The 13,228-nt window shown below is 52.3% G+C and overlaps 1 protein-coding gene across 1 annotated transcript in view; it reads left to right on the top strand.

Moving 5' to 3' along the window:
* The window catches only part of LOC140108855 (uncharacterized), a 41,932-nt gene that overhangs the window by 9,174 nt on the left and 19,530 nt on the right, over positions 1 to 13,228 (top strand). The window contains exon 4 of the mRNA XM_072131982.1: positions 11,229 to 11,285. The gene's annotated coding sequence lies outside the window, so the exon portion shown is untranslated. The remainder of the gene's footprint in view (positions 1 to 11,228; positions 11,286 to 13,228) is intronic.

Here is a 13,228-nt window from a genome sequence, read left to right as displayed (position 1 = left end):
ATCACACATAGGAGAGGGGGAGAGAAGGTCACTGGATCCATCACACATAGAAGAGGGGGAGAGGAGGTCACTGGATCCATCACACATAGAAGAGGAGGTCACTGGATCCATCACACATAGAAGAGGAGGAGAGGAGGTCACTGGATCCATCACACATAGAAGAGGAGGAGAGGAGGTCACTGGATCCATCACACATAGAAGAGGAGGAGAGGAGGTCACTAGATCCATCACACATAGAAGAGGGGGAGAGGAGATCCCTGGATCCATCACACATAGAAGAGGGGGAGAGGAGGTCACTGGATCCATCACACATAGAAGAGGAGGAGAGGAGGTCACTAGATCCATCACACATAGAAGAGGAGATCCCCGGATCTATCACACAAGAGGAGATCCCTGGATCCATCACACATAGAAGAGGGGGAGAGGAGGTCATTGGATCCATCACACACAGAAGAGGGGGAGAGGAGGTCACTGGATCCATCATACATAGGAGAGGAGATCCCTGGATCCATCACACATAGAAGAGGAGATCACTGGATCCATCACACATAGAAGAGGTGGAGAGGAGGTCACTGGATCCATCACACATAGAAGTGGGGGAGAGGAGGTCAATGGATCCATCACACATAGAAGAGGAGGTCACTGGATCCATCACACATAGAAGAGGTGGAGAGGAGGTCACTGGATCCATCACACATAGAAGAGGGGGAGAGGAGGTCACTGGATCCATCACACATAGAAGAGGGGGAGAGGAGATCCCTGGATCCATCACACTGAATCCATCACACATAGCAGAGGATATCACTAGATCCATCACACATAGAAAAGGTGGAGAGGAGGTCACGGGATCCATCACACATAGAAGAGGTGGAGAGGAGGTCACTGGATCCATCACACATAGAAGAGGGGGAGAGGAGGTCACTGGATCCATCACACATAGAAGAGGAGGTCACTGGATCCATCACACATAGAAGAGGGGGAGAGGAGGTCACTGGATCCATCACACATAGAAGAGGGGGAGAGGTCACTGGATCCATCACACATAGAAGAGGGGGAGAGGAGGTTACTGGATCCATCACACATAGAAGAGGGGGAGAGGAGGTCACTGGATCCATCACACATAGGAGAGGAGGTCACTGGATCCATCACACATAGAAGAGGAGATCACTGGATCCATCACACATTGAAGAGGGGGAGAGGAGGTCACTGGATCCATCACACATAGGAGAGGAGGTCACTGGATCCATCACACATAGGATAGGAGGTCACTGGATCCATCACACATATGAGAGGGGGAGAGGAGGTCACTGGATCCATCACACATAGAAGAGGGGGAGAGGAGGTCACTGGATCCATCACACATAGAAGAGGAGGAGAGGAGGTCACTGGATCCATCACACATAGAAGAGGAGGTCACTAGATCCATCACACATAGAAGAGGAGATCCCCGGATCCATCACACAAGAGGAGATCCCTGGATCCATCACACATAGAAGAGGGGGAGAGGAGGTCACTGGATCCATCACACATAGAAGAGGGGGAGAGGAGATCCCTGGATCCATCACACATAGAAGAGGGGGAGAGGAGGTCACTGGATCCATCACACATAGAAGAGGAGGAGAGGAGGTCACCAGATCCATCACACATAGAAGAGGAGATCCCCGGATCCATCACACAAGACGAGATCCCTTGATCCATCACACATAGAAGAGGAGATCACTGGATCCATCACACATAGAAGAGGAGATCACTGGATCCATCACACATAGAAGAGGTGGAGAGGAGGTCACTGGATCCATCACACATAGAAGTGGGGGAGAGGAGGTCAATGGATCCATCACACATAGAAGAGGAGGTCACTGGATCCATCACACATAGAAGAGGTGGAGAGGAGGTCACTGGATCCATCACACATAGAAGAGGGGGAGAGGAGGTCACTGGATCCATCACACATAGAAGAGGGGGAGAGGAGATCCCTGGATCCATCACACATAGAAGAGGAGATCACTGGATCCATCACACATAGAAGAGGTGGAGAGGAGGTCACTGAATCCATCACACATAGCAGAGGATATCACTAGATCCATCACACATAGAAAAGGTGGAGAGGAGGTCACCAGATCCATCACACATAGAAGAGGAGATCCCCGGATCCATCACACAAGAGGAGATCCCTGGATCCATCACACATAGAAGAGGGGGAGAGGAGGTCATTGGATCCATCACACATAGAAGAGGAGATCACTGGATCCATCACACATAGAAGAGGAGATCACTGGATCCATCACACATAGAAGAGGTGGAGAGGAGGTCACTGGATCCATCACACATAGAAGTGGGGGAGAGGAGGTCAATGGATCCATCACACATAGAAGAGGAGGTCACTGGATCCATCACACATAGAAGAGGTGGAGAGGAGGTCACTGGATCCATCACACATAGAAGAGGAGGTCACCAGATCCATCACACATAGAAGAGGAGATCCCCGGATCCATCACACAAGAGGAGATCCCTGGATCCATCACACATAGAAGAGGGGGAGAGGAGGTCATTGGATCCATCACACATAGAAGAGGAGATCACTGGATCCATCACACATAGAAGAGGAGATCACTGGATCCATCACACATAGAAGAGGTGAAGAGGAGATCACTGGATCCATCACACATAGAAGAGGAGATCACTGGATCCATCACACATAGAAGAGGGGGAGAGGAGGTCAATGGATCCATCACACATAGAAGAGGAGGTCACTGGATCCATCACACATAGAAGAGGTGGAGAGGAGGTCACTGGATCCATCACACATAGAAGAGGGGGAGAGGAGGTCACTGGATCCATAACACATAGAAGAGGGGGAGAGGAGATCCCTGGATCCATCACACATAGAAGAGGAGATCACTGGATCCATCACACATAGAAGAGGTGGAGAGGAGGTCACTGAATCCATCACACATAGCAGAGGATATCACTAGATCCATCACACATAGAAAAGGTGGAGAGGAGGTCACAGGATCCATCACACATAGAAGAGGTGGAGAGGAGGTCACTGGATCCATCACACATAGAAGAGGGGGAGAGGAGGTCACTGGATCCATCACACATAGAAGAGGTGGAGAGAAGGTCACTGGATCCATCACACATGGGAGAGGAGGTCACTGGATCCATCACACATAGCAGAGGAGATCCCTAGATACATCACACATAGAAGAGGTGGAGAGGAGGTCACTGGATCCATCACACATAGAAGAGGGGGAGAGGTCACTGGATCCATCACACATAGAAGAGGGGGAGAGGAGGTTACTGGATCCATCACACATAGAAGAGGGGGAGAGGAGGTCACTGGATCCATCACACATAGGAGAGGAGGTCACTGGATCCCTCACACAAGAGGAGATCCCTGGATCCATCACACATAGAAGAGGGGTAGAGGAGGTCACTGGATCCATCACACATAGAAGAGGGGTAGAGGAGGTCACTGGATCCATCACACATAGGAGAGGGGGAGAGGAGGTCACTGGATCCATCACACATAGGAGAGGAGGTCACTGGACCCATCACACATAGAAGAGATCACTGGATCCATCACACATTGAAGAGGGGGAGAGGAGGTCACTGGATCCATCACACATAGGAGAGGAGGTCACTGGATCCATCACACATAGGAGAGGGGGAGAGGAGATCCCTGGATCCATCACGCATAGAAGAGGGGGAGAGGAGGTCACTGGATCCATCACACATAGGAGAGGAGGTCACTGGATCCATCACACATAGGAGAGGAGATCACTGGATCCATCACACATAGAAGAGGAGATCCCCGGATCCATCACACAAAGAAGAGGTGGAGAGGAGATCCCTGGATCCATCACACATAGAAGAGGAGGTCACTGGATCCATCACACATAGAAGAGGGGGAGAGGAGGTCACTGGATCCATCACACATAGAAGAGGGGGAGAGGAGGTCACTGGATCCATCACACATAGAAGAGGAGATCACTGGATCCATCACACATTGAAGAGGGGGAGAGGAGGTCACTGGATCCATCACACATAGGAGAGGAGGTCACTGGATCCATCACACATAGGATAGGAGGTCACTGGATCCATCACACATAGGAGAGGAGGTCACTGGATCCATCACACATAGAAGAGGGGGAGAGGAGATCCCTGGATCCATCACGCATAGAAGAGGGGGAGAGGAGGTCACTGGATCCATCACACATAGGAGAGGAGATCACTGGATCCATCACACATAGAAGAGGAGATCACTGGATCCATCACACATAGAAGAGGTGGAGAGGAGATCCCTGGATCCATCACACATAGAAGAGGAGGTCACTGGATCCATCACACATAGAAGAGGGGGAGAGGAGGTCACAGGATCCATCACACATAGAAGAGGTGGAGAGGAGGTCACTGGATCCATCACACATAGAAGAGGGGGAGAGGAGGTCACTGGATCCATCACACATAGAAGAGGTGGAGAGAAGGTCACTGGATCCATCACACATAGCAGAGGAGATCCCTAGATACATCACACATAGAAGAGGTGGAGAGGAGGTCACTGGATCCATCACACATAGAAGAGGGGGAGAGGTCACTGGATCCATCACACATAGAAGAGGGGGAGAGGAGGTTACTGGATCCATCACACATAGAAGAGGGGGAGAGGAGGTCACTGGATCCATCACACATAGGAGAGGAGGTCACTGGATCCCTCACACAAGAGGAGATCCCTGGATCCATCACACATAGAAGAGGGGTAGAGGAGGTCACTGGATCCATCACACATAGAAGAGGGGTAGAGGAGGTCACTGGATCCATCACACATAGGAGAGGGGGAGAGGAGGTCACTGGATCCATCACACATAGGAGAGGAGGTCACTGGACCCATCACACATAGAAGAGATCACTGGATCCATCACACATTGAAGAGGGGGAGAGGAGGTCACTGGATCCATCACACATAGGAGAGGAGGTCACTGGATCCATCACACATAGGAGAGGGGGAGAGGAGATCCCTGGATCCATCACGCATAGAAGAGGGGGAGAGGAGGTCACTGGATCCATCACACATAGGAGAGGAGGTCACTGGATCCATCACACATAGGAGAGGAGATCACTGGATCCATCACACATAGAAGAGGAGATCCCCGGATCCATCACACAAAGAAGAGGTGGAGAGGAGATCCCTGGATCCATCACACATAGAAGAGGAGGTCACTGGATCCATCACACATAGAAGAGGGGGAGAGGAGGTCACTGGATCCATCACACATAGAAGAGGTGGAGAGGAGGTCACTGGATCCATCACACATAGAAGAGGAGGTCACCAGATCCATCACACATAGAAGAGGAGATCCCCGGATCCATCACACAAGAGGAGATCCCTGGATCCATCACACATAGAAGAGGGGGAGAGGAGGTCATTGGATCCATCACACATAGAAGAGGAGATCACTGGATCCATCACACATAGAAGAGGAGATCACTGGATCCATCACACATAGAAGAGGTGGAGAGGAGGTCACTGGATCCATCACACATAGAAGAGGGGGAGAGGAGGTCAATGGATCCATCACACATAGAAGAGGAGGTCACTGGATCCATCACACATAGAAGAGGTGGAGAGGAGGTCACTGGATCCATCACACATAGAAGAGGGGGAGAGGAGGTCACTGGATCCATCACACATAGAAGAGGGGGAGAGGAGATCCCTGGATCCATCACACATAGAAGAGGAGATCACTGGATCCATCACACATAGAAGAGGTGGAGAGGAGGTCACTGAATCCATCACACATAGCAGAGGATATCACTAGATCCATCACACATAGAAAAGGTGGAGAGGAGGTCACAGGATCCATCACACATAGAAGAGGTGGAGAGGAGGTCACTGGATCCATCACACATAGAAGAGGGGGAGAGGAGGTCCCTGGATCCATCACACATAGAAGAGGTGGAGAGAAGGTCACTGGATCCATCACACATGGGAGAGGAGGTCACTGGATCCATCACACATAGCAGAGGAGATCCCTAGATACATCACACATAGAAGAGGTGGAGAGGAGGTCACTGGATCCATCACACATAGAAGAGGGGGAGAGGTCACTGGATCCATCACACATAGAAGAGGGGGAGAGGAGGTTACTGGATCCATCACACATAGAAGAGGGGGAGAGGAGGTCACTGGATCCATCACACATAGGAGAGGAGGTCACTGGATCCCTCACACAAGAGGAGATCCCTGGATCCATCACACATAGAAGAGGGGTAGAGGAGGTCACTGGATCCATCACACATAGAAGAGGGGTAGAGGAGGTCACTGGATCCATCACACATAGGAGAGGGGGAGAGGAGGTCACTGGATCCATCACACATAGGAGAGGAGGTCACTGGACCCATCACACATAGAAGAGATCACTGGATCCATCACACATTGAAGAGGGGGAGAGGAGGTCACTGGATCCATCACACATAGGAGAGGAGGTCACTGGATCCATCACACATAGGAGAGGGGGAGAGGAGATCCCTGGATCCATCACGCATAGAAGAGGGGGAGAGGAGGTCACTGGATCCATCACACATAGGAGAGGAGGTCACTGGATCCATCACACATAGGAGAGGAGATCACTGGATCCATCACACATAGAAGAGGAGATCCCCGGATCCATCACACAAAGAAGAGGTGGAGAGGAGATCCCTGGATCCATCACACATAGAAGAGGAGGTCACTGGATCCATCACACATAGAAGAGGGGGAGAGGAGGTCACTGGATCCATCACACATAGAAGAGGGGGAGAGGAGGTCACTGGATCCATCACACATAGGAGATTAGGTCACTGGATCCATCACACATAGAAGAGGAGATCACTGGATCCATCACACATTGAAGAGGGGGAGAGGAGGTCACTGGATCCATCACACATAGGAGAGGAGGTCACTGGATCCATCACACATAGGATAGGAGGTCACTGGATCCATCACACATAGGAGAGGAGGTCACTGGATCCATCACACATAGAAGAGGGGGAGAGGAGATCCCTGGATCCATCACGCATAGAAGAGGGGGAGAGGAGGTCACTGGATCCATCACACATAGGAGAGGAGATCACTGGATCCATCACACATAGAAGAGGAGATCACTGGATCCATCACACATAGAAGAGGTGGAGAGGAGATCCCTGGATCCATCACACATAGAAGAGGAGGTCACTGGATCCATCACACATAGAAGAGGGGGAGAGGAGGTCACAGGATCCATCACACATAGAAGAGGTGGAGAGGAGGTCACTGGATCCATCACACATAGAAGAGGGGGAGAGGAGGTCACTGGATCCATCACACATAGAAGAGGTGGAGAGAAGGTCACTGGATCCATCACACATGGGAGAGGAGGTCACTGGATCCATCACACATAGCAGAGGAGATCCCTAGATACATCACACATAGAAGAGGTGGAGAGGAGGTCACTGGATCCATCACACATAGAAGAGGGGGAGAGGTCACTGGATCCATCACACATAGAAGAGGGGGAGAGGAGGTTACTGGATCCATCACACATAGAAGAGGGGGAGAGGAGGTCACTGGATCCATCACACATAGGAGAGGAGGTCACTGGATCCCTCACACAAGAGGAGATCCCTGGATCCATCACACATAGAAGAGGGGTAGAGGAGGTCACTGGATCCATCACACATAGAAGAGGGGTAGAGGAGGTCACTGGATCCATCACACATAGGAGAGGGGGAGAGGAGGTCACTGGATCCATCACACATAGGAGAGGAGGTCACTGGACCCATCACACATAGAAGAGATCACTGGATCCATCACACATTGAAGAGGGGGAGAGGAGGTCACTGGATCCATCACACATAGGAGAGGAGGTCACTGGATCCATCACACATAGGAGAGGGGGAGAGGAGATCCCTGGATCCATCACGCATAGAAGAGGGGGAGAGGAGGTCACTGGATCCATCACACATAGGAGAGGAGGTCACTGGATCCATCACACATAGGAGAGGAGATCACTGGATCCATCACACATAGAAGAGGAGATCCCCGGATCCATCACACATAGAAGAGGGGGAGAGGAGGTCACTGGATCCATCACACATAGGAGAGGAGGTCACTGGATCCATCACACATAGAAGAGGAGATCACTGGATCCATCACACATTGAAGAGGGGGAGAGGAGGTCACTGGATCCATCACACATAGGAGAGGAGGTCACTGGATCCATCACACATAGGATAGGAGGTCACTGGATCCATCACACATAGGAGAGGAGGTCACTGGATCCATCACACATAGAAGAGGGGGAGAGGAGATCCCTGGATCCATCACGCATAGAAGAGGGGGAGAGGAGGTCACTGGATCCATCACACATAGGAGAGGAGATCACTGGATCCATCACACATAGAAGAGGAGATCACTGGATCCATCACACATAGAAGAGGTGGAGAGGAGATCCCTGGATCCATCACACATAGAAGAGGAGGTCACTGGATCCATCACACATAGAAGAGGGGGAGAGGAGGTCACTGGATCCATCACACATAGAAGAGGGGGAGAGGAGATCACTGGATCCATCACACATAGGAGAGGAGGTCACTGGATCCATCACACATAGGAGAGGAGGTCACTGGATCCATCACACATAGGAGAGGTGGGGAGGAGGTCACTGAATCCATCACACATAGAAGAGGGGGAGAGGAGATCCCTGGATCCATCACACATAGGAGAGGAGGTCACTGGATCCATCACACATAGGAGAGGAGGTCACTGGATCCATCACACATAGAAGAGGAGATCCATCACACATAGAAGAGGAGATCACTGGATCCATCACACATAGGAGAGGAGGTCACTGGATCCATCACACATAGGAGAGGAGGTCACTGGATCCATCACACATAGGAGAGGGGGAGAGGAGGTCACTGAATCCATCACACATAGAAGAGGGGGAGAGGAGATCCCTGGATCCATCACACATAGAAGAGGAGGTCACTGGATCCATCACACATAGAAGAGGGGGAGAGGAGGTCACTGGATCCATCACACATAGAAGAGGGGGAGAGGAGATCACTGGATCCATCACACATAGGAGAGGAGGTCACTGGATCCATCACACATAGAAGAGGGGGAGAGGAGATCACTGGATCCATCACACATAGGAGAGGGGGAGAGGAGGTCACTGAATCCATCACACATAGAAGAGGGGGAGAGGAGATCCCTGGATCCATCACGCATAGAAGAGGAGATCACTGGATCCATCACACATAGAAGAGGGGGTCACTGGATCCATCACACATAGAAGAGGAGATCACTGGATCCATCACACATTGAAGAGGGGGAGAGGAGGTCACTGGATCCATCACACATAGGAGAGGAGATCACTGGATCCATCACACATAGAAGAGGAGATCCCCGGATCCATCACACAAAGAAGAGGTGGAGAGGAGATCCCTGGATCCATCACACATAGAAGAGGAGGTCACTGGATCCATCACGCATAGAAGAGGGGGAGAGGAGGTCACTGGATCCATCACACATAGAAGAGGGGTAGAGGAGGTCACTGGATCCATCACACATAGGAGAGGAGGTCACTGGATCCATCACACATAGAAGAGGAGATCACTGGATCCATCACACATTGAAGAGGGGGAGAGGAGGTCACTGGATCCATCACACATAGGAGAGGAGGTCACTGGATCCATCACACATAGGATAGGAGGTCACTGGATCCATCACACATAGGAGAGGGGGAGAGGAGGTCACTGGATCCATCACACATAGAAGAGGGGGAGAGGAGATCCCTGGATCCATCACGCATAGAAGAGGGGGAGAGGAGGTCACTGGATCCATCACACATAGGAGAGGAGGTCACTGGATCCATCACACATAGGAGAGGAGATCACTGGATCCATCACACATAGAAGAGGAGATCACTGGATCCATCACACATAGAAGAGGTGGAGAGGAGATCCCTGGATCCATCACACATAGAAGAGGAGGTCACTGGATCCATCACACATAGAAGAGGGGGAGAGGAGGTCACTGGATCCATCACACATAGAAGAGGAGGAGAGGAGGTCACTGGATCCATCACACATAGGAGAGGAGGTCACTGGATCCATCACACATAGAAGAGGAGGTCTCTGGATCCATCACACATAGAAGAGGGGGAGAGGAGGTCACTGGATCCATCACACATAAAAGAGGGGGAGAGGAGATCACTGGATCCATCACACATAGGAGAGGAGGTCACTGGATCCATCACACATAGGAGAGGAGGTCACTGGATCCATCACACATAGGAGAGGGGGAGAGGAGGTCACTGAATCCATCACACATAGAAGAGGGGGAGAGGAGATCCCTGGATCCATCACGAATAGAAGAGGGGGAGAGGAGGTCACTGGATCCCTCACACATAGAAGAGGAGATCACTGGATCCATCACACATTGAAGAAGGGGAGAGGAGGTCACTGGATCCATCACACATAGAAGAGGGGGAGAGGAGGTCCCTGGATCTGGGGGTGTCTCACATGTACATTCTCCGTATACTGACCAGTGAGGACGGGAAGTGCCTGGCACCGGCCATCTGGGGAGTCTCTTACAGAGGCTGATAGCAGGGGGAGGCTGCTGCATAGCACAGAAAGGAGCAAGATTCAGGTAACTAATCCAGCTGCAGGAGGGCTTAAAATTCTCTTCCCTACAACATATCAAATGTTTCTTTAAATGATGGTAAATCTCCCTCACAATCCATCATTATAATCCATCCACCTTACTCATAGATCCAGGCACCGGGACTGTGGTATCATCTGTTACCCATGGCCGCCTCCCTTCTAATATCTACTTATTATCCTGTTGATCCTGAGGGGCTTGGGAAGCATTACCAGAGCCCCGCAATCTGTAGCTTCACAGGCTATTACAATGAGAAGAACATGTCTCCCCTCTCTTTGCCTATGTAATATAGGAGCAGCAGGAAGTGCAGGGGATGGGAAACCTGCTGTGCTCATTGTAACAGCCTGTGAAGCCATCATTAGCATAATTTTAAAAGTTGATATTAGAAGGAAGGAGGCCGTGGATAACAGATATAAGATCCCACAGTCCTGGTGCTGGGATCTATGAGTAACTTATCATAAATTTTAGGAGTCGTTCCCTTTTATTCTAACGCCTCCGTCCTGCTGAGAACCTCCCGATGAATCTTCCTCTGTCACTTTAGGACATCACAAAGAAAATGGAGAAGAAGCTGCAGAACTGAACCCAGAGAGGAATGAAGGTGAGTGACCAGTACGTGAGCAGCTCCGTCCTCCTTCCTAAAGGATCCTGGTGTTCTCCTGTGGGGGACGTGGCGCCTCGTCCTCCTTCCTGATGGATCCTGGTGTTCTCCTGTGGGGGACATGGCACCTCGTCCTCCTTCCTGATGGATCCTGGTGTTCTCCTGTGGGGGACGTGGCGCCTCGTCCTCCTTCCTGATGGATCCTGGTGTTCTCCTGTGGGGGACGTGGCGCCCCTCCTCCTTCCTGATGGATCCCGGTGTTCTCCTGTGTAAGACGTGGCGCCTCGTCCTCCTTCCTGATGGATCCTGGTGTTCTCCTGTGGGGGACGTGGCACCTCGTCCTCCTTCCTGATGGATCCTGGTGTTCTCCTGTGTGGGACGTGGTGCCTCGTCCCTCCTTCCTGATGGATCCTGGTGTTCTCCTGTGTAAGACGTGGCACCTCGTCCTCCTTCCTGATGGATCCTGGTGTTCTCCTGTGGGGGACGTGGTGCCTCGTCCTCCTTCCTGATGGATCCTGGTGTTCTCCTGTGGGGGACGTGGCGCCACTCCTCCTTCCTGATGGATCCTGGTGTTCTCCTGTGTGGGACATGGCGCCTCGTCCTCCTTCTTGATGGATCCTGGTGTTCTCCTGTGTAAGACGTGGCGCCTCGTCCCTCCTTCCTGATGGATCCTGGTGTTCTCCTGTGTAAGACGTGGCGCCTCGTCCCTGCTTCCTGATGGATCCTGGTGTTCTCCTGTGGGGGACGTGGCGCCTCGTCCTCCTTCCTGATGGATCCTGGTGTTCTCCTGTGGGGGACGTGGCGCCTCGTCCTCCTTCCTGATGGATCCTGGTGTTCTCCTGTGTAAGACGTGGCGCCTCGTCCCTCCTTCCTGATGGATCCTGGTGTTCTCCTGTGTAAGACGTGGCGCCTCGTCCCTCCTTCCTGATGGATCCTGGTGTTCTCCTGTGTGGGACATGGCGCCTCGTCCTCCTTCCTGATGGATCCTGGTGTTCTCCTTTGTAAGACGTGGCGCCTCGTCCCTCCTTCCTGATGGATCCTGGTGTTCTCCTGTGTGGGACATGGCGCCTCGTCCTCCTTCCTGATGGATCCTGGTGTTCTCCTGTGTGGGACGTGGCGCCTCGTCCTCCTTCCTGATGGATCCTGGTGTTCTCCTGTGTGGGACGTGGCGCCTCGTCCTCCTTCCTGATGGATCCTGGTGTTCTCCTGTGGCGGACGTGGCGCCTCGTCCTCCTTCCTGATGGATCCTGGTGTTCTCCTGTGGGGGACGTGGCGCCTCGTCCTCCTTCCTGATGGATCCTGGTGTTCTCCTGTGGGGGACGTGGCGCCTCGTCCTCCTTCCTGATGGATCCTGGTGTTCTCCTGTGTAAGACGTGGCGCCTCGTCCTCCTTCCTGATGGATCCTGGTGTTCTCCTGTGGGGGACTTGGCGCCTCGTCCTCCTTCCTGATGGATCCTGGTGTTCTCCTGTGGGGGACGTGGCGCCTCGTCCTCCTTCCTGATGGATCCTGGTGTTCTCCTGTGTAAGACGTGGCGCCTCGTCCTCCTTCCTGATGGATCCTGGTGTTCTCCTGTGTAAGACGTGGCGCCTCGTCCTCCTTCCTGATGGATCCTGGTGTTCTCCTGTGGGGGACGTGGCACCTCGTCTTCCTTCCTGATGGATCCTGGTGTTCTCCTGTGGGGGACGTGGCGCCCCTCCTCCTTCCTGATGGATCCTCGTGTTCTCCTGTGTGGGACATGGCGCCTCGTCCTCCTTCTTGATGGATGCTGGTGTTCTCCTGTGTAAGACGTGGCGCCTCGTCCCTGCTTCCTGATGGATCCTGGTGTTCTCATGTGGGGGACGTGGCGCCTCGTCCTCCTTCCTGATGGATCCTGGTGTTCTCCTGTGTAAGACGTGGCGCCTCGTCCCTCCTTCCTGATGGATCCTGGTGTTCTCCTGTGTAA

Source organism: Engystomops pustulosus, unplaced genomic scaffold (genome assembly GCF_040894005.1).
Source record: "Engystomops pustulosus unplaced genomic scaffold, aEngPut4.maternal MAT_SCAFFOLD_190, whole genome shotgun sequence".
Lineage (NCBI taxonomy): Eukaryota > Metazoa > Chordata > Amphibia > Anura > Leptodactylidae > Engystomops > Engystomops pustulosus.
Note: the sequence above shows the minus strand (reverse complement) of the source record. Positions and strands in the feature narration are given on the sequence as shown.